The sequence below is a fragment of the Hemitrygon akajei genome, chromosome 27, assembly GCF_048418815.1.
Source record: "Hemitrygon akajei chromosome 27, sHemAka1.3, whole genome shotgun sequence".
Lineage (NCBI taxonomy): Eukaryota > Metazoa > Chordata > Chondrichthyes > Myliobatiformes > Dasyatidae > Hemitrygon > Hemitrygon akajei.
This window is the reverse complement of record NC_133150.1, coordinates 6,556,280-6,579,899: the sequence shown is the minus strand read 5'-3', so window position 1 is coordinate 6,579,899 and position 23,620 is coordinate 6,556,280.

The window sequence follows — 23,620 nt, the reverse complement described above, 5'->3', positions numbered from 1 at the left end:
AGGTAATATGGCCTCATACTCACGGCGATCAGCTCAATATCTCTTTCACAAACGGAGATCTTTGTACTCACATGCCCAGGGTTACACCATCTTTCGTTAATGTAGACAGCGAGTCCCCCTCCTTTCTTCTTCCCACACTTTTTGGCATCTCTGTCAAATCTTACCGTAGTAAAACCAGGTAATTCTACATTTACATCCGGGATGTTAGCCGTCAGCCATGTTTCGGAAAAACACATTAAACTGCATTCCTTGTATGCTTTAACATTCCTTACTAATGAGGCTAGCTCATCCACTTTATTTGGCAGCGAGTTCACGTTCCCCATAATGACCGAAGGAACAGCGGGTTTATAACGCCTCTTCATCTCCGTCCGTCTCTCTGTTCCACTGCATTCCTCAATGCCCTACCATTTACCCTGTATGTTCTATTTGGATTATTCCTGCCAAAATGTAGAACCTCACACTTCTCAGCATTAAACTCCATCTGCCAACATTCAGCCCATTCTTCTAACCGGCATAAATCTCCCTGCAAGCTTTGAAAACCCACCTCATTATCCACAACACCTCCTACCTTAGTATCATCAGCATACTTACTAATCCAATTTACCACCCCATCATCCAGATCATTTATGTATATTACAAACAACATTGGGCCCAAAACAGATCCCTGAGGCACCCCGCTAGTCACCGGCCTCCATCCCGATAAACAATTATCCACCACTACTCTCTGGCATCTTCCATCTAGCCACTGTTGAATCTATTTTATTACTCCAGCATTAATACCTAACGACTGAACCTTCTTAACTAACCTTCCATGTGGAACTTTGTCAAAGGCCTTGCTGAAGTCCATATAGACTACATCCACTGCCTTACCCTCGTCAACATTCCTCGTAACTACTTCAAAAAATTCAATAAGGTTTGTCAAACATGACCTTCCACGCACAAATCCATGCTGGCTACTCCTAATCAGATCCTGTCTATCCAGATAATTATAAATACTATCTCTAAGAATACTTTCCATTAATTTACCCACCACTGATGTCAAACTGACAGGTCTATAATTGCCAGGCTTACTTCTAGAACCCTTTTTAAACAATGGAACCACATGAGCAATACGCCAATCCTCCGGCACAATCCCCGTTTCTAATGACATCTGAAAGATCTCCGTCAGAGCTCCTGCTATCTCTACACAAACTTCCCTCAAGGTCCTGGGGAATATCCGGTCAGGACCCGGAGATTTATCCACTTTTAAATTTCTTAAAAGCGCCAGTACTTCCACCTCTTTAATTGTCATAGGTTCCATAACTTCCTTACTTGTTTCCCACACCTTACACCATTCGATATCCTTCTCCTTAGTGAATACCGAAGAGAAGAAATCGTTCAAAATCTCTCCCATCTCCCTCGGCTCCACACATAGCTGACCACCCTGATTCTCTAAGGGACCAATTTTATCCCTCACTATCCTCTTGCTTTTAATATAACTGTAGAAGCCTTTCGGATTTACTTCCACCTTATTTGCCAAACCAAACTCGTAACTTCTTTTAGCTTTTCTAATCTCTTTCTTAAGTTTCCTTTTACAGCAACACAGAGGGTGAAGTAATCCAAAACTGGACAAATATTCACAGAGCACCTTGATGGCCTGTTTATGCCTGTGAAGTCAATTTTGTGGGTCACCCAGTGCACCCTGTGACATTGCATCCATACTGGGACAGGCAGTGAGGTGTTTCTCCACTGCCTGTGGTGCCAAAGGTCCTAAGCAGAATGCCTCTGATCTTCCACAGTGACAGTCTGCCTGCCTGCCTGCTGAGAAGCTGACAGGTGATTAACTATATTGCACAAACACATGCATTCCCACAAATGCGTGTACTGGAACAAAACATAATAAACTGACACCTTTAAAGAAAAGGCCAAAGGTAAGCGGTTTATGATTGATTATTGCAATAGTTACATTAGACTCCAACAAAGTAGGCTGAGTGTTCACACCAGCTGTTGAATAGAAGTGTTATTATGCGTCTAAGTAAATAAACCAGTATAAATGATGAACCATTGTAAATAAATTGAACAGATGTCATCGCTAAAAAAAATACATATAGCTGTTCCACTCTCACACATGTAATATTTGCACCAATGTTCTTGCAGTTCTATAAATTGCATCTGATTAGAGCTCTTGCTAAAATTGCCAGAACTTTGGATCAGAGCTTGCAATGAACTGAAATAGCTGGGATTATAATATTGTGGCTATTGATAAACCTATCATATTTCTTCCTCAGCACACGAGGAGCTGAGAAACCCAGTAGATCAGGCAGTGTCTACGGAGGGAAATGGACAGTCATCTTAATAGGTCGAGACCCTTCATCTGGAGTCTGATGAGTCCCGATGAAGGCTTTTGACTGGAAACATTAACTGTTTATTTCCCTCCATAGATGCTGCCTGTACCTTTGAGTTCCTCCAGCTCCTTTGTGTGTTGCTTCAGATCCAACATCTCCTTACCCCGCAATAGCTGGTGTGTGCTACTGAGTGAACCTCCTGCCAGACCATTACTTCAAGATTTGTTTTCCAAACCTGTCTGCAGTTTTAACTCCCTTTTAATCATCAAAGTATTTCCATTTCAGCTCTCCTGTGAGCATCTCCTCGAAGTCATTTGACTGCTCAGCTGACACTGTTCCACATCCATCTGGGTGGCTCATGCAGCCCTCAGATGGAATAGGAACCTGCTTAGCAAACTGACAAAGACTATATTCCTGTGACATCTGTTGGAATTCACATCTCCATTGCTGCTTTGACGCTGGCTGGATTCACCTTCAGAAACCCCTGTGTTCAAGTGGCCAGTGATGCAAACTCCTCCAGGATGCACATCAGCGTTTTCTTGGTCACTTTCATCTGCTTGTTCATTCACCTGCTCATCTTCACTCATCTGCTCTTCGGAGTCCTCAGCTTTGGATCATTGTTCCACTGAGACCTTCATGTTAGTGAACACCCAACCCCACACCCCGGTTGATCTGAGTGTCATTCTCCTCCAGGTGTGTTGAAGGATGTTAAATTTGAGGCTTCCTTCTCAAAGAATCTATTCTTTCATTCCAATATATTTATTTATTCAGGTCTGGCAAAACATCTCCTGTTTACTTTATGGGGAGTGTTTCTATTTCTGAGTGACACTAAACTTTCCTAGGCATTGCCAAATTCATAACCTCTCAACACTCACTAAGCAGAGGATAGGTGTGTCTATAAGGCCTGTTTTCTCTGTTTAGTTAGCCTTTCCAACATGGCGTTAAGTTTCTTCATGAGAGTCTCTCCATAGGTGTAATATTGGGTATACCCTCTCATCCAGGTCCATGGTTAAGGAAACCATGTTGACTTTGTCCTATCTTGTCCCGTGTCACCAAGTATTCTATAAACTCATTCTTAACTTCCAACGTCATCCCAAGCACTGAGGTCTGGCTAATGGTCTATAATTTCCTTTCTGCTGCCTTCCTCCTTTCTTAAAGAGTGGAGTGACATTTGCAATTTTCCGGTCCTCTGGCACCATGCCAGAGTCCAATGATTTTTGAAGGATCATTTCTAATGCCTCCACAAAATCTACTGCTACCTCTTCCAGAACCCTAGGGTGCTGTTCATCTGGTCTGGGTGACTTCTATAGCACTTGGTCTTTTAGCTTTTTGAACATCATCTCCCTCGTAATAGTAACTACACTCACTTCTCTTCCCTCACACCCTTCAACATCTGGCACACTGCTAGTGTCTTCCACAGTGAAGACTGATGCAAAATACTCATTTAATTCATCTGCCAACTCCTTGTACCCCATTATTATTTCTCTGGCCTCATTTTCTAGTGGCCCTATATCAACTCTTAACTCTCTTTTAGTTTTTATATACTTGAAAAAGCTTTTACTATCCACTTTGATATTGTTTGTTAGCTTCCATTGATATTTCATCTTTTCCCTTCTAATGATTCTTTTAGTTGCCCTCTGTAGGTTTTTAAAAGCTTCCCAAACCTCTGTCTTCCTATTAATTTTTGCTTTGTTGTATACCCTCTCTTTTGCTTTTGCTTTAGCTTTGACTTCACTTGTTGGTACAATTTTGCCATTTGAGTATTTCTTTGTTTTTGAAATATATCTGTCCTGCACCTTCTGCATTTTTCCCAGAAACTCACGCCATTGCTGATCTACTATCATCCCTGCCAGCAGCTCCTTCCAATTTACCTTGGCCACCTCCTCTCTCATACCACTGTCATTTCCTCTATTCCACTGAAATACTGCTTGTCAGACTTTACGTTCGCACTCTCAAATTTCAAGTTGAACTCAATCGTATTCTGATCACTGGTTCCTAAGGGTTCTTTTACATTAATCGCCCCGGTTCATTACATAACACCCAATACAGAAGAGCTGCTCCCCTAATAGACTCAGTGACAAACTGCTCTAAAAAGCCATCTCGTAGGCATTCAACAGAATCACTCTCTTGAGATCCGTGACCAATCACAAGCAAGAGAAGATCTGCAACACGAGTGAATCTGCAGATGCTGGAAATAAATAAAAACACAAAATGCTGGCAGAACTCAGCAGGCCAGACAGCATCTATGGGAGGAGGTAGTGATGACTTTTCGGGCCGAAACCCTTCATCAGGAGTGAAGTAAAATGGGATGGTCAAGGGGGGATAAGAAGTGGGGGGAGGGATGAAGTAGAGAGCTGGGAAGTGATAGGCTGGAGGGAAATGGGCTAGGGGGAAGGTGGAGAATTATGGGAAATAAAAGAGAAAGAAAGGTAGGGCCAGGGGGAGATTATAGTGAGGGGGGGATAAAAGAGGAAGAGAACCAGACTAAAATAATAGATAGGGATGGGGGTAAGGGGGGGCAGGGGTATCAATGGAGGTCTGTGAGTTGAATGTTCATGCCTGCAGGTAGGAGGCTACCTAGGCGGGAGATAAGGTATTCCTCCATCGACCTGCGTGTAGTCTCATCTTGACGGTAGAGGAGGCCATGGACAGACATATCGGAGTGGGAGTGGTCTGTGGAATTGAAGTGTGTGGCCACAGGGAGATCCCGCCACTGCTGGAGGACTGAGCGCCGGTGTTCGGCGAAACGGTCTCCCAGTCTGCGGCGGGTCTCCCCAATGTATAAATGGCCACAGCGGGAGCACCGGATGCAGTATATCACCCCAGTTGACTTGCAGGTGAAGTGGTGCCTCACCTGAAAGGACTGTCTGGGGCCTAGGATGGTGGTGAGGGAAGAAATGTGGGGGCAGGTGTAGCACTTCTTCCGTTTGCAGGGATGAGTGCCCAGAGGGAGGTCGGTGGGGAGGGATGGGGGAGATGAATGGACAAGGGAGTCGCGTAGGGAGCGATCCCTGCGGAAAGCCGAGAGTGGGGGGAGAGGGGAAGATGTGGCTGGTGGTGGGTTCACGTAGGAGGTGGCGGAAGTTACGGAGGATTATACGTTGGATCTGTAGGCTGGTAGGGTGATAGGTGAGGACCAGGGGGACTCTATCCCTAGTGTGCTGGCGGGGGGATGGGGTGAGGGCAGAGGTGCGTGAAATACGGGAGGCGCGATGGAGGGCAGAGTTGATAGTGGACGAAGGGAAGCCCCTTTCTTTAAAAAAGAAAGACATCTCCTTTGTCCTAGAATGGAAGGCCTCATCCTGAGAGCAGATGCAGTGGAAGTGGAGGAATTGAGAGAAAGGGATAGCATTTTTGCAGGAGACAGAGTGGGAGGAGGAATAGTCTAGGTAGCTGTGAGAGTCTGTAGGTTTGTAGTAGACATCGGTGGATAGGCTGTCTCCAGAGATAGAAACAGAAAGATCTAGAAAGGGGAGGGAGGTGTTGGAAATAGACCAGGTGAATTTGAGGGCGGGGTGAAAGTTGGAGGCAAAGTTAATGAAGTCGACGAGCTCAGCATGTGTACAGGAAGCAGCACCGATGCAGTCATCAATATAACGTAAGAAAAGAGGAGGACAGATACTGGTGTAATGCTGGAATCTGCAATGCTGGAAATCCAAGCGATACACACAAAGTGCTGGAGGAACTCAGCAGGGCAAGCAGCACCTATGGAAAAAAGTACAGTCGATGTTTCAGGCCGAGACCTTTTGGGAGGACTGGAGAAAAAATCTGAGGAATATATTTAAAAGGTGGGGGAGGGAAGAGGGAAACACAAGGTGATAGGTGAAACCTGAAGAGAGAGGGATGAAGTAAAGAGATGGAAAGTTGATTGGAGAAAGAGATACAGGACTGGAGAAAGTTCAGTCTGATAAAAGAGGACAGAAGGCTATGGAAGAAAGAAAGGAGCACCAGAGGGATGGGATGGGTGGGCAAGGTGATAATATGAGAGAGGGAAAAGGGGATGGGGAAGTGGGGGGCATTACCAGCAGTCAGAGAAATCGATGTTCATGCCATCAGGTTCGAGGCCTCCTAGATGGAATATAAGGTGTTCTTCCTCCAACCTGAGTGTGGCCTCATCATGACAGTGGAGGAGGCCATTGATAGAACATATCTGAATTGGAATGGGAAGTGGAATTAAAATGGGTGGCCAATGGACGATGGAGCGTAGGTGCTTAGGTGCTGGTTAAAACCAACCTGATTTTCCCAATCACCCTGCATGTTAAAATCTCCCATGACTATAATAGAATTGCCCTTTTGACAAGCTTTTTCTATTTCCCATTGTAATCTGTGGTCCACATCCCAGCTACGTTTGGAGGCCTGTATATAATTGCCATCAGGGTCCTTTTAGCCTTGCAGTTTCTTAACTCACTCCACAGGGATTCAACATCTTCCAATCTATGTCACATCTTTCTCCTGATTTGATGCCATTCTTTACCAGCAGGGCCACACCAGCCCCTATGTCTACTTTCTTATCCCTCCGATACAGCGTGTAGCCTTGGATATTCAGCTCCCAACTACAACCATCCTTCAGCCACGATTCAGTGATGGCCACAACATCATACCTGACAATCTGTAAAAGTTCAAGAAGATCATCCACTTTATTTCTTGTACTTTGTGGATTAAGATATAACACGTTGAGTGCTATATTTGCTACCCGTTTTGATTCTGCATCTTTGATGCACTGATACTCACTGTACTGGCTGAAATTTTGTCTTGTCATCTGCCTGCCCTTCTGTCTTTGGTTTCCCTGATATCTTAGCCATCCATACTATCCTAAGTACCTTTTCTCTAGTTCTCACCCCACCCCCCCACACCAAATTAGATTAAACAACAGCTCTAACAAACCTGCCTGTGAGAATATTGGACCCCTTGCGTTCAGGAGCAACCGGTCCCTTTTGTACAGGCCATACCTCCCCTAGAAGAGATCCCAATGATCCAAGAACCTGAAGCCCTGTCCCCTCCACCAGCTTCTCAGCCACACATTTATCTGCCAAATCATCCTGTTTCTACCCTCACTGGTGAGTGGCACAGGCAGCAATCCAGAGAGATCCTGCTTCTCTGCTTTCTGCTTATCTCTCTAGATTCTCTTTTCAAGACCTGTTTGCTTTTCCTCCCTCTGTCATTGGTACCAATATGTACCAAGATATTTGGCTGCTCTCCCTCCCCCTCGAAAACGTTGGGGACATAACCTGAGACATCCCTGACCTTGGCAGCTGGGAGGCAACATACCATGCAGGTGTCCCGTTCATGCCCACAGAATCTCCTGTCTGTTCCTCTGACTATTGAGTCTGCTATTACTACCGCTCTCCTCTTCTCCCTCTTTCCTTTCTGCTTCTGTATTCCATTGAAGCTAATTGATATTATTCTGCAAGTTGTGGATGAAATGCTTGGTTTTGTTGAATACAAAGTCCGCAGTCTTATCATCCTGCCCCTTTATCAGTTTCACCAACACCAGTGTAAAGCCTTTCAGGTGCAAGGTGATGAAATCCATACCCTCTCCTTCCCAATACATTTCTTTTATTCTAGTAGGTTTCAATGTAATCTTGTCTCGTTAGTTTCTACTGCCCTAACCAAGTACTGAGGGAGAATGTTGCATGTTACTCCAGCGCTAAGCAGAAATGCTGTTCCTCTTGCATCAACCTTTCTCAATCTTTTTGCCCTGGAGGTCTCAGGGAACCCCTGCATAAAAATTATTATATCTACAGCTCATGATATGTTAGCATGATCAGAAAGTTGTAGATATAATAATCCAAAAATAATTGGCAATGCTGTTGTCAATTATGACACAACCGATCAACAGATGACGCAATAGCCACAGCTCTACACCCAGTCCTTACACATCTAGAGAAGAAGGATGCTTATGTGAGAATGCTGTTCTTCCATAATTCCCTCCAGGCTCAACAAGAAGCTTAGAGACCTCGGCCTTCACCCTGCCTTGTGCAGCTGGATCCTGGACTTCCTGTCAGATCGCCAGCAGGTGGTAGGAGTGGGCTCCCTCACCTCCACCCCTCTGACCCTCAACACAGGTGCCCCTCAGGGCTGTGTACTAAGCCTCTTCTGTTACTCTCTGTATCCCCATGATGTGACCAGAAGCTCCTATCTACTAATTAAATTTGCTGATGACACTACACTGATTGGCCTAATCTCAAATAATAATGAACCAGTCTACAGAGAAGAAGTCATCTCTCTGACACAGTGGTGTCAAGAAAACAACCTCTCCCTCAATGTCGCAAAAACAAAGGAGCTGGTTGTGGATTACAGGAGGAATGGAGTCAGGCTAACCCCTATTGACATCAATGGATCTGGGGTTGAGAATGTGAACAGCTTTAAATTTCTCAGCATAAACATCACCAACACCAGTTTAACACCATAAACATCTCACGTGGTCTGTACATACAGGCTGTGTGGTGTAAAAAGGCACAACAACACCTCTTTCACCTCAGATGGTTGAGGAAGATTTGGTATGGGCCCCCAAATCCTAAGAACTTTCTACAGGGGCACAATTGAGAGCATCCTGACTGGCTGCATCACTGACTGATATGGGAACTGTACCTCCCTTAATCACAGGACTCTGCAGAGAGTGGTGCGGACAGCCGAGCACATCTGTAGATGTGAAGTTCTCACTATTCAGGACATTTACAAAGACAGGTGTGTAAAAATGGCCCAAAGGATCACCTGACCACAAATTGTTCCAGCTGCTACCATCCGGGAAGCGGTACCGCAGCATAAAGGCCAGGACCAACAGGCTCCGGGACAGCTTCTTCCACCAGGCCATTAATTCATGCCGATACAATTGTGTTTCTATGTTATATTGACTGTCCTGTTGTACATACTATTTATTACTAATTGCTATAAATTGTACATTGCACATTTAGATGGAGATGAAATGTAAAGAATTTTACTCATGTATATGAAGGATGTAAGTAATAAAGTCAATTAAATTCAGTTTAACTCAATCAATTGATAAGAGAGTAAATTTTTAGCCAACCTTTCCTGAAAAAAAAACAGGTAGTTAAGCTTAGCTAATTTCTTGAAATTAATCTTTCTTTTCCATATAACCATATAACCATATAACAATCACAGCACGGAAACAGGCCATTCCGGCCCTCCTAGTCCGTGCCGAACTCTTAATCTCACCTAGTCCCACCTACCCGCACTCAGCCCATAACCCTCCACTCCTTTCCTATCCATATACCTATCCAATTTTACCTTAAATGACACAACTGAACTGGCCTCTACTACTTCTACAGGAAGCTCATTCCACACAGCTATCACTCTCTGAGTAAAGAAATACCCCCTCGTGTTTCCCTTAAACTTTTGCCCCCTAACTCTCAAATCATGTCCTCTCGTTTGAATCTCCCCTACTCTCAATGGAAACAGCCTATTCACGTCAACTCTATCTATCCCTCTCAACATTTTAAATACCTCGATCAAATCCCCCCTCAATCTTCTACGCTCCAATGAATAGAGACCTAACTTGTTCAACCTTTCTCTGTAACTTAAGTGCTGAAACCCAGGTAACATCCTAGTAAATCGTCTCTGCACTCTCTCTAATTTATTGATATCTTTCCTATAATTCGGTGACCAGAACTGTACACAATATTCCAAATTTGGCCTTACCAATGCCTTGTACAATTTTAACATTACATCCCAACTTCTGTACTCAATGCTCTGATTTATAAAGGCCAGCGTTCCAAAAGCCTTCTTCACCACCCTTTCATAAATTTTAAAAACTCATAAGGCAAACAAAATAAATTTCTGTTTTCTATAAAACTTGAGACTTTCTGATATTCTTCCTCATTCTCAAGCCCAAGCAGCAGAGGAAACATTTTCAAGATTTCCTTTTGCAACATGATTTTTCCAAAGATTCAGTTTCCTTTTAAATCAAGAATCTTGTCACTTGAAGTCAGAACATTTTCTCCAGGTCCTTGCAGGGACTTGTTCAACTGGTTCATATAATGAAAAATGTCTGCTAAGTAGACTATTTTCTGCCACCATTCTGCATCTTGGTGTTGTTGGGATAACGGAGACATGGCTGCAGGGAGATCAGACCTGGGAAATGAATGTTCAAGGGTATACGTGCTATCGTAGGGACAGAAATGTGGGCAGAGGGGGTGGGGTGGCCCTGTTGGTGAGGAATGAGATTCAGTCCTTTGCAAGGGGGGGACATAGGGTCAGGAGAAGTAGAGTCTGTGTGGATAGAATTGAGGAACAGTAAGGGCAAAAGGACCCAAATGGGTGTTGTCTACAGGCCACCCAACAGTAGCATGGATATTGGGTGCAAGTTGAATAGGGAGTTAACATTGGCATGTGGCAAAGGTAATGTCGCAGTAGTTATGGAGGATTTCAACATGCAGGTGAACTGGGAGAATCAGGTTGGTGCTGGACCACAGGATAGGGAGTTTGTAGAGTGCCTACGGGATGCATTCTTGGAACAGCTTGTACGAGAGCCGACCAGGGACAAGACTATTCTGGATTTAGTGTTATGTAATGAACAGGATTTGATAAGCGATCTTGCAATAAAGGAGCCATTAGGAGGTAGTGATCATAATATGGTAAGTTTTTATCTGCAATTTGAGAAGGATAAGGGCAGCTCGGAGGTGTCAGTGTTGCAGTTGAACAGGGGAAACTATGGAGCCATGAGGGAGGAGCTGGCCAAAGTTGACTGGACGGATAGCCTAGCAGAAAAGACAGTGGAACAGCAATGGCAGGTATTCTTGGGAATAATGCACAAGGTGCAAAATCAGTTCATCCCCCAGAGAAGGAAGAATTCAAAGGGGGGAAAGGGGCCACAGTGGTTGACAAAGGAAGTCAGAGACTGCATAGCATTACAAAAAAGGAAGTATGACAGAGCTAAGGTGAGTGGGAGGACAGATGATTGGGAAGTTTTTAAGGAACAACAGAACTTAACTAAAAAGACAATACGGGGAGAAAAAATGAGGTACGAATGCAAGCTAGCCAGGAATATAAAGGAAGATAGCAAAAGCTTTTTTAGGTATGTGAAGAGAAAGAAGATAGTTAAGAACAATGCTGGGCCCTTGAAGAACGAATTGGGTGAAATTGTTATGGGAAACAGAGAAATGGCAGAAGAATTTAATGAGTACTGTAGATCTGTTTTCACTAAGGAAGACACAAGCAATCTCCCAGATGTATGGATGGGCCAAGGACATAGGGTAACAGAGGAAATGAAACAGATTGACATTTGGAAGGAAACGGTGATGAGAAGACTGATGGGACTGAAGGCTGACAAATTCCCAGGTCCAGATGGTCTGCATCCTAGGGTACTAAAGGAGGTGGCCCTGGAAATTGCGGATGCATTGGTAATCATTTTCCAATGTTACTTAGATTCAGGATCAGTTCCTGAGGATTGGAGAATGGCTAATGTTATCCCACTTTTTAAGAAAGGAGGGAGGGAGAAAACAGAGAACTATCGACCTGTCATCCTGACATCGGTGGTGGGGAAGATGCTAGAGTCCATTATTAAGGATGAAATAGTGGCATATCTAGATAGCAGTGATAGGATTGGGCCGAGCCAGCATGGATTTACCAAGGGTAAATCATGCTTGACTAATCTGTTGGAGTTTTTCGAGGACGTAACCAGGAAGTTAGACGGGGGAGATCCAGTGGATGTAGTGTACCTTGATTTTCAGAAGGCATTTGATAAGGTCCCACATAGGAGATTGGTGGGTAAAATCAAAGCTCAGGGCATCGGGGAGAAGACATTGACATAGATAGAAAACTGGTTGGCAGATAGAAAGCAAAGGGTAGCGGTGAATGGGTGTTTCTCGGAATGGCAGGTGGTGACTAGTGGGGTGCCACAGGGCTCGGTATTGGGACCACAGCTGTTTACAATTTACGTCAACGATTTGGATGAAGGCATTGAAAATAACATCAGCAAATTTGCTGATGATACTAAGCTGGGTGGCAGTGTGACATGTGATGAGCATGTTAGGAGAATTCAGGGTGACTTGGATAGGCTGGGTGAGTGGGCAGATACTTGGCAGATGACGTTTAATGTGAATAAGTGTGAGGTTATCCACTTTGGGAGTAAGAACAGGAAGGCAGATTATTATCTGAACAGTGTAGAGTTAGGTAAGGGAGAAATACAAAGAGATCTAGGAGTCCTTGTTCATCAGTCACTGAAGGTGAATGAGCAAGTGCAGCAGGCAGTGAAGAAGGCTAATGGAATGTTGGTCTTTATTACAAAGGGAATTGAGTACAAGAGCAAGGAAATCCTCTTGCATTTGTACAGAGCCCTGGTGAGACCACACCTGGAGTATTGTGTACAGTTTTGGTCTCCAGGGTTAAGGAAGGACATCCTGGCTGTAGAGGAAGTGCAGCGTAGATTCAGGAGGTTAATTCCTGGGATGTCTGGACTGTCCTACGCAGAGAGGTTAGAGAGACTGGGCTTGTACACGCTGGAATTAAGGAGATTGAGAGGGGATCTGATTGAAACATATAAGATTATTAAGGGATTGGATAAGATAGAGGCAGGAAATATGTTCCAGTTGCTGGGAGAGTCCAGTACCAGAGGGCATGGTTTGAGAATAAGGGGTAGGTCACTTAGGACAGAGTTAAGGAAAAACTTCTTCTCCCAGAGAGTTGTGGGGGTCTGGAATGCACTTCCTTGGAAGGTAGTGGAGGCCAATTCTCTGGATGCTTTCAAGAAGGAGCTAGATAGGTATCTTATGGATAGGGGAATCAAGGGATATGGGGACAAGGCAGGAACCGGGTATTGATAGTAGTTGATCAGCCATGATCTCAAAATGGCGGTGCAGGCTCGAAGGGCCGAATGGTCTACTTCTGCACCTATTGTCTATTGCCTATTGTCTATTATCTTCAAAGTACGCAGCAACACTGGCCTACTCTTTTCTTGTTAAGTACTCCTGCAACTCTCCTTTCAACTCAAACAGCCTGTTGAGAACTCTTCCTCTGCTAAGCCTCTGGATTTTTGTATGTAGCAGAAGACTGTTGTGCTCGTTGTCCAGGTTTTCACGCAGTTTTTTAAACATTCTTGAGTAAACTGGTGTTTGTTTAGTAAAGTTAACCATTTTTGTAGCATCATCCAGAACTTTTTTCATTTCAGCTCGAAGAGTTTTTGACGTCAGCACCTCTCTGTGAAGGAAGCAGTGCCTTGTGACAACATCAGGAGAAACAAACACTCTCATGGAGCCAGCCACTGGGGCACAACATAGAACATAGAAATCTACAGCACATTACAGGCCCTTCGCCCACAATGTTGTGCCAACCATGTAACCTACTCTAGAGAATGACTAGAATTTCCCTAGAGCATAGCCCTCTATTTTTCTAAGCTCCATGTATCTATCTAAGAGACCCTATTGTATCCACTTCCACCACCACCACCACTGGCAGTGCATTCCATGCACCCACCACTCTCTGTGTGGAAAAATTACCTCTGCCGCCACCCCCCCGGTACCTATTTCCAAGCACCTTAAAGCTATGCCCCTTTATATTAGCCATTTCAGTCCTGGGAAAAAAGCCTCTGGCTATCCACACGATTAATGCCTCTCATCATCTTATACTCCTCTATCAGGTCACCTCTCATCCTCCATCACTCCAAGGAGAAAAGGCCAAGTGCACTCAACGTATTTTCATGCCCTCCAATCCAGTCAACATCCTTGTCTCTCTCTATCCTGCATCCTGCACTCTCTCTATAGTATCCACATTGTTCCTGTAGTGAGGTGACCAGAAGTGGGGTCTGACCAAAGTCTTATATAGCTGTAACATTACCTCACAGCTCTTGAACTCAATCACATGATTGATGAATGCTAACACACTATATGCTTTCTTAACAACTTTGTCAACCTGTGCAGCAGCTTTGAGTGTCCTAACGACACGGACTCCAAGACCTTTCAGATCTTCCACATTGCCAAGAGTCTTACCATTTATAATATATTCTGTCTTCAAATTGGACCTACCAAAATGAACCACCTCACAGTTACCTGGGTTGAACGCCATCTGCTCCTTCTCAGCTCAATTCTGCATCCTATCGATGTCCCACTGTAACCACTGACAACCCACCACACTATCCACAACACCCCAACCTTTGTGTCATCAGCAAACGTACTAACCCATCCCTCTACTTCCTCATTCAGGTCATTCATAAAAATCACAAACAGGAGGAGATGCCAACATAGTTCCTCTAAGACAGACCTTTTGTTTCCAGATCTGAAGACAAAATATTAAATATATCTTGGCCTTTACTTGATTTGGGCAGCTCTTTGCAACAGGAAAGGTTTTCTTGAATATCCGCATCATTTACAAATCTTACAAATGCTATGACGTGACATTTATTGGTGAAATCTGTTGACTCATTAACCCAGAGAGAGAAGCTGTTGTATTTCAGCTTACCTCACACAAAACCTCTTCAGCATCATGTGACATTCATCAATCCGATGACTTATCATGCTGATTGAAAGTGGAACTACTTCAATTCCTCGTGATGCATCTTGTCCTAAAACAGGTTACCGTAGATTCCGGACTACAGAGCGCACCTGATTAAAAGCCGCTGGCTCTAATTTTAGAAATAAAATCAATTTTTTAATTGTAAAGGCCGCACCGGATTTTAGGCCGCACCGGATTTTAAGCTGCACCGGATTTTCGGCCGCAGGTGTCCCACGTTGTAATATGAGATATTTACACAGAAAGATATTACACGTGAGGATTTTTTAACTTTTAATTAAATCCATATGGTAACAAAAACAAATACATATTGCAAATGCTTTTTTTCGAACCGTGCCCGTAACGCGGCTACTTTTAAATATACGTTGCGTATACTTCTTTACTGAACAACATTCCAATATCTCCTAACGACTGGTAAAAAATATATATACTGCAGCCTACCAGGAAAAGTTATTGATCGCCTTTAACTTAAAAGCAGCGTTTTCGCTCCGCCGTCCCGTTTATCGCAAACGGCATTTTTCCCACAAGACACCGCGAAACCGGGTGTGACGTCATAGCATCCCGCGATGTAGTACAGAAAACAAATATAGTTAAAACTCTTCTAACTTTAACTAGAAAATGAATTACTAAGTGAAAATATTATAAACTAAATAACTGCCATAAGGCAGCACAATGCTTCGAGTGTTTTCCATGTTGATGAGGGTGAGTACAAATGACTGATTTACAATAATTTAATTGTGAAAGTGCGCTTGATTTATCATACAATTTCATTGGACCTCTGTGAACTACTCATCAATTTTATTGGTCTACTGTTATGAGGCAAAATGTTTACGAGGCGGCATGAAAAAAATCATGCATTAGCCGCTCCGTATTAAAGGCTGCAAAGTTCAAAGCTGTTCAAAATGTGGGAAAAAAGTAGCGGCTTAAAATCCGGAATCTACGGTAATAAAATATTTTAAAAAGCATAATAAATAACTAAATGAGAAAACTGCAAAAAATATGAAAATTTCTTAATGCATTTCACTTTCAACCTACACAATTTACAACAACAGCAAACTGGCAGGCCAACAGCTGAGTCACTGCAAGTGAAAATTTCTTCTTTAGAATGAAAATTTCCCTCCAATTTTCTACAGCACCAGTAGAGTTTGTTTGCTCCCATAGGTCAGTTGGTGGCACTCAAGGGGAAGTTGGGGAAGGTAATTCGGGAGGGAGAGGATGGTGTCATATTCCAAGTTGGGCAAGTCCATTCAATGCTTGGAAAACACACTTCACGCTCCTCACGTGCTTATCATCGTCTCCTCTGTGCAATACAGTGCTCAGTATCAGCTTACCATCATCCCCTCCGCATAATACAACGCCAACCAATTATCAGATAACTGTCCTCCCCAATACATAATGCAAGGCTCACCAATTATCAGCCTGCCATCCTCTCCTCCGTATAATACAGTGCCAACCAATTATCAGCTTACCATCCCCCAGAGCATAATACAACACTCACCAATTATCAGACTACCGTCCTCTCCTCCGTATAATACAACACCAACTAATTATCAGCCTACCATCCTCACATCTGTATGATACAACACTCACAAATTATCAGCATACCGTCCTCTCCTCTGTATAATACAACACTCACCAATTATCAGCCTACCATCCTCTCCTCCATATCATACAACACTCACCAATTATCAGGCTACAGTCATCTCTGCCGTATAATACAACACTCAACAATTAACAGCCTACCGTCCTCTTCTCCGTCTAATACAGAACTCAAAAATGATCAGCCTACCATCCTCTCCTCCATATCATACAACACTCACCAATTATCAGCCTACTGTCCTCTCCTCCTTATAATACAACACCAACAAATTATCAGCCTACCGTCCTCTCATCCATATAATAAAACACTCACCAATTATCAGCTTACCATCCTTACCTCCGTATAATATAGCACCAGCCAATTATCAGCCTACCGTCCTCTCCTCCGTATAATACAACACTCACCAATTATCAGCCTACCGTCCGTTCCTCCATATAATAAAATACTCAGCAATTATCAGCCTACTGTTCTCTCCACTGTATAATACAACACTGATCAATTATCAGTCTACCGTCCTCTCCTCCGCATAATACAACACACATCAATTATCAACCTACCGTACTCCACTCCATGTAATAAAACACTCACCAATTATCAGCCTACCATCCTCTCCTCCGTATAATACAACACACATCAATTATCAGCCTACCGTCTTCTCCTCCGCATAATACAGCACTAACCCATTATCAGCCTACCATCCTCTTCTCTGTATAATACAACATTCAATAATTATCAGCCTACCATCCTCTCCTCTGTATAATACAGCACTCATAATTATCAGCCTACTGTCCACTCCACTGAATAATACAACACTCCTCAATTATAAGCCTACCGTCCTCTCCTCCGTATAATACAACAGCAACAAATTATCAGATTACAGTCCTCTCCTCCGTATAATACAGCACCAACCAATTATCGGCCTACCGCCCTCTTCTCTGTATAATGCAAGGCTCACCAATTATCAGCCTACCGTACTCTCCACTATATAATACAGCACTCATCAATTATCAGACTACCGTCCTCTCCCCCGTATAACACAGCATGAGCCAATTATCAGCTTAGTGTCCTCTCCTCCATATAATACAACACTCACCAATTATCAGCCTACCGTCCTCTCCTCCGTATAATATAACACCAACCGATTATCAGCTTACCGTCCTCCCCTCCGTATAATACAGTGCCAACCAATATCAGCATATCGTCCTCTCCTTCATAGAATAGAGTGTCAATCAATGATCAGACTACCATCCTCTCCTCCGTATAATACAGCACACATCAATTATCAGATTAGCGTCCTCCCCTCCGTATAATACAACACCAACAAATTATCAGCCTACCGTCCGTTCCTCCATATAATAAAATACTCAGCAATTATCAGGCTACTGTCATCTCTGCCGTATAATACAACACTCAACAATTAACAGCCTACCGTCCTCTTCTCCGTCTAATACAGAACTCAAAAATGATCAGCCTACCATCCTCTCCTCTGTATAATAGAACACTGACCAATTATCATCCTACCGTCCTCTCCTCCATATAATACAACACTCAGCAATTATCTGCCAACCGTCCTCTCCTCCATATAATACAGTACCTAACAATTATCAGACGACCGTCCTCTCCTCCATATAGTACAACACTCAACAATTATCAGCCTACCGTCCTCTCCTCTGTATAATAACACACTCAACGATTATTAGTCTACAGTCCTCCCCTCCGTATAATACAGCACCCACCAATTATCAGCCTACCATCCTCCCCTCCGTATAATAGTGCCAACCAGTTATCAGCATATTGTCCTCTCCTTTGTAGAATACAGTGTCAATCAATGATCAGCCTACCAACCTCTCCTTCATATAATACAACACCCATCAATTATCAGATTAGCGTCCCCTCCACTGTATAAAACAACACTCACCAATTATCAGCCTACCGCCCTCTCCTCAGTATAATACAACAGCAACAAATTATCAGACTACTGTCCTCTCATGCATATAATACAGTACCTAACAATTATCAGATGACCATCCTCTCTTCCATATAGTACAACACTCAACAATTATTAGCCTACCGTCCTCTCCTCCATATAACACAGCACCCATCAATTATCAGCCTACCGTCCTCTCCTCTGTATAAAATAACACTCACCAATTATCAGCCTACCATCCTCTCCTCCGTATAATACAGCACTCATCAATTATCAGGTTACCGTCCTCTCCTCTGCATATTACAACACTGAACAATTATCAGCCTACCATCCTCTCCTCCGTATAATGCAACACTCACCAATTATCAGCCTACCATCCTCTCCTCCGTATAATGCAATGCTCGCCAATTATCAGCCTACCGCCCTCACCTCCATATAATACAGCATGAAACAATTATCAGCTTAGTGTCCTCTCCTCCATATAATACAGCACTTCACAAATTAACAGCTTACCGTCCTCTCCTCCGTATAATGCAACACTCACCAATTATCAGCATACCGTCCTTTCCTCCATATAATAAAACACTCACCAATTATCAGCCTACCATCCTCTCCTCCGTATAATACAACACACATCAATTATCAGCCTACCATCCTCTCCTCCGTATAATACAACACACATCAATTATCAGCCTACCGTCCTCCACTCCATACAATACACCACGAACCAATCATCAGCCTACCATCCTCCCCTCCGCATAATACAGCACTAACCAATTATCAGCCTACTGTCCTCTTCTCTGTATAATACAACATTAATTAATTATCAGCCTACCGTCCTCTCCTCTGTAGAATACAACACTCATGAATTATCAGCCTACTGTCCACTCCTCTGAATAATACAACACTCATCAATTATCAGCCTACCATCCTCTCCTACGTATAATACAACACCAACCAATTATCAGCCTACCGCCCTCTTCTCTGTATAATACAACACTCATCAATTATCAGCCTACCATCCTCTCCTCCGTATAATACGGCACCAATCAATTATCATGTTACCGTCCTCTCCTCCGTAAAATACAACACTCATCAATTATCTGGTTACCATCCTCTCCTCTACATAATACAACATTAACCAATTATCGTCCTACCGTCCTCTCCTCCATATAATACAACACTCAACTATTATTAACCTACCGTCCTCTCCTCCATATATACAGTAACTAACAAATATCAGCCTACCATCCTCTCCTCCGTATAATGCAACACTCACCAATTATCAGCCTACCATCCTCTCCTCCGTATAATGCAATGCTCGCCAATTATCAGCCTACCACCCTCTCCTCCATATAATACAGCATGAAACAATTATCAGCTTAGTGTCCTCTCCTCCATATAGTACAGCACTTCACAAATTAACAGCCTACCGTCCTCTCCTCCGTATAATGCAACACTCACCAATTATCAGCCTACCGTCCTCTCCTCCATATAATACAACACTCACCAATTATCAGCATACCGTCCTCTCCTCCATGTAATAAAACACTCACCAATTATCAGCCTACCATCCTCTCCTCCGTATAATACAACACACATCAATTATCAGCCTTCCGTCCTCCACTCCATACAATACACCACGAACCAATCATCAGCCTACCATCCTCCCCTCCGCATAATACAGCACTAACCAATTATCAGCCTACTGTCCTCTTCTCTGTATAATACAACATTAATTAATTATCAGCCTACCGTCCTCTCCTCTGTATAATACAACACTCATCAATTATCAGCCTACCATCCACTCCTACGTTTAATACAGCACCAACCAATTATCAGCCTACCGCCCTCTCCTCTGTATAATACAACACTCATCAATTATCAGCCTACCGTCCTCTCCTCTGTATAATACAGCAATCATCAATTATCTGCCTACCGTCCTCTCCTCCGTATAATACAACACTCACCAATTATCAGCCTACCGTCCTCTCCTCCGTATAATACAACACTCACCAATTATCAGCCTACCGTCCTCTCCTCCGTATAATACAACACACATCAATTATCAACCTACCGTACTCCACTCCATATAATACAACACTCAGCATTTATCAGCCTACAGTCCTCTCCTCCATACAATACACCACCAACCAATCATCAGTCTACCGTCCTCTCCTCCGCATAATACAGCACTAACCAATTATCAGCCTACCATCCTCTTCTCTGTATAATACAACATTCAATAATTATCAGCCTACCATCCTCTCCTCTGTATAATACAGCACTCATAATTATCAGCCTACTGTCCACTCCACTGAATAATACAACACTCCTCAATTATAAGCCTACCGTCCTCTCCTCCGTATAATACAACAGCAACAAATTATCAGATTACAGTCCTCTCCTCCGTATAATACAGCACCAACCAATTATCGGCCTACCGCCCTCTTCTCTGTATAATGCAACACTCACCAATTATCAGCCTACCGTACTCTCCACTATATAATACAGCACTCATCAATTATCAGACTACCGTCCTCTCCCCCGTATAACACAGCATGAACCAATTATCAGCTTAGTGTCCTCTCCTCCATATAATACAACACTCACCAATTATCAGCCTACCGTCCTCTCCTCCGTATAATATAACACCAAACGATTATCAGCTTACTGTCCTCCCCTCCGTATAATACAGTGCCAACCAATATCAGCATATCGTCCTCTCCTTCATAGAATAGAGTGTCAATCAATGATCAGACTACCATCCTCTCCTCTGTATAATACAGCACTCATCAATTATCAGATTAGCGTCCTCCCCTCCGTATAATACAACACCAACAAATTATCAGCCTACCGTCCGTTCCTCCATATAATAAAATACTCAGCAATTATCAGCCTACTGTTCTCTCCACTGTATAATACAACACTGATCAATTATCAGCCTACCGTCCTCTCCTCCGTATAATATAACACTCACCAATCATCAGTCTACCATCCTCTCCTCCACATAATACAGCACCAACCAATTATCAGCCTACTGTCCTCTTCTCTGTATAATACAACATTCAATAATTATCAGCCCACCATCCTCTCCTCTGTATAATACAGCACTCATAATTATCAGCCTACTGTCCACTCCACTGAATAATACAACACTCCTCAATTATAAGCCTACCGTCCTCTCCTCCGTATAATACAACAGCAACAAATTATCAGATTACAGTCCTCTCCTCCGTATAATACAGCACCAACCAATTATCGGCCTACCGCCCTCTTCTCTGTATAATGCAAGGCTCACCAATTATCAGCCTACCGTACTCTCCACTATATAATACAGCACTCATCAATTATCAGACTACCGTCCTCTCCCCCGTATAACACAGCATGAACCAATTATCAGCTTAGTGTCCTCTCCTCCATATAATACAACACTGATCAATTATCAGCCTACCGTCCTCTCCTCCGTATAATACAGCACCAACCAATTATCGGCCTACCGCCCTCTTCTCTGTATAATGCAAGGCTTACCAATGATCAGCCTACCGTACTCTCCACTATATAATACAGCACTCATCAATTATCAGACTACCGTCCTCTCCCCCGTATAACACAGCATGAACCAATTATCAGCTTAGTGTCCTCTCCTCCATATAATACAACACTGATCAATTATCAGCCTACCGTCCTCTCCTCCGTATAATATAACACTCACCAATTATCAGCCTACTGTCCTCTCCTCCATTTAATACAGCACTCATCAATCATCAGGTTACCGTCCTCTCCCCTGTATAATAGAACACTGACCAATTATCATCCTACCGTCCTCTCCTCCGTATAATCCAACACTCAGCAATTATCTGCCAACCGTCCTCTCCTCAATATAATACAGTGCCTAACAATTATCAGACGACCGTCCTCTCCTCCATATAGTACAACACTCAACAATTATCAGCCTACCGTCCTCTCCTCTGTATAATAACACACTAAACGATTATTAGTCTACCGTGCTCCCCTCCATATAATACAGCACCCACCTATTATCAGCCTGCCATCCTCCCCTCCGTATAATAGTGCCAACCAGCTATCAGCATATTGTCCTCTCCTTTGTAGAATACAGTGTCAATCAATGATCAGCCTACCAACCTCTCCTTCATATAATACAACACCCATCAATTATCAGATTAGCGACCCCTCCACTGTATAAAACAACACTCACCAATTATCAGCCTACCGCCCTCTCCTCGGTATAATACAACAGCAACAAATTATCAGACTACTGTCCTCTCATGCATATAATACAGTACCTAACAATTATCAGATGACCATCCTCTCTTCCATATAGTACAACACTCAACAATTATTAGCCTACCGTCCTCTCCTCCGTATAACACAGCACCCATCAATTATCAGGCTACCGTCCTCCCCTCCATATAATACAGTGCCAACCTATATCAGCATATCGTCCTCTCCTTCGTAGAATAGAGTGTCAATCAATGATCAGCCTACCATCCACTCCTTTGTATAATACAACACTCATCAATTATCAGCCTACCGTCCTCTCCTCCGTATAAAATAACACTCACCAATTATCAGCCTACCATCCTCTCCTCCATATAATACAGCACTTCACAAATTAACAGCCTACCATCCTCTCCTCCGTATAATGCAACACTCACCAATTATCAGCCTACCGTCCTCTCCTCCATATAATACAACACTCACCAATTTTCAGCATACCGTCCTCTCTTCCATGTAATAAAACACTCACCAATTATCAGCCTACCGTCCTCTCCTCCATATAATACAACACACATCAATTATCAGCCTACCGTCCTCCACTCCATACAATACACCACGAACCAATCATCAGCCTACCATCCTCCCCTCCGCATAATACAGCACTAACCAATTATCAGCCTACTGTCCTCTTCTCTGTATAATACAACATTAATTAATTATCAGCCTACCGTCCTCTCCTCTGTATAATAAAACACTCATCAATTATCAGCCTATCATCCTCTCCTAAGTATAATACAGCACCAACCAATTATCAGCCTACCGCCCTCTTCTCTGTATAATACAACACTCATCAATTATCAGCCTACCGTACTCTGCTCCGTATAATACAGCAATCATCAATTATCTGCCTACCGTCCTCTCCTCCGTGTAATAGAGAAGTCACCAATTACCAGCCTACCGTCCTCTCCACTGTATAATACAACACTGATCAATTATCAGCCTACCGTCCTCTCCTCCGTATAATATAACACTCACCAATTATCAGCCTGCTGTCCTCTCCTCCAT